Genomic DNA, 270 nt, shown 5'->3' on the forward strand with positions numbered 1-270 from the left:
CCACGTGTGCCTAAATTAAGACTGGCCAATAATGTGGCTCAAATCTCAATACAACTGGCGGGAACTCCTTTGCAGCGTGCATCACTGTAATGCAAGAGTAATGCACAATGCAAAGAAGGCTACAGAATGGCGGGAAACACTTTTCTGCACGCGGGTTCTCCATAACAACAGAACACTCCGTCGTGCAAAAGAGCTGCAATTCGGCGGGAACATAATTTAGCGGTGCCGAAGCGCACACAATCAAAAAATCCACAACTTTGGGTTGTGACA

The sequence above is a fragment of the Alligator sinensis genome, unplaced genomic scaffold, assembly GCF_000455745.1.
Source record: "Alligator sinensis unplaced genomic scaffold, ASM45574v1 scaffold243_1, whole genome shotgun sequence".
NCBI lineage: Eukaryota > Metazoa > Chordata > Crocodylia > Alligatoridae > Alligator > Alligator sinensis.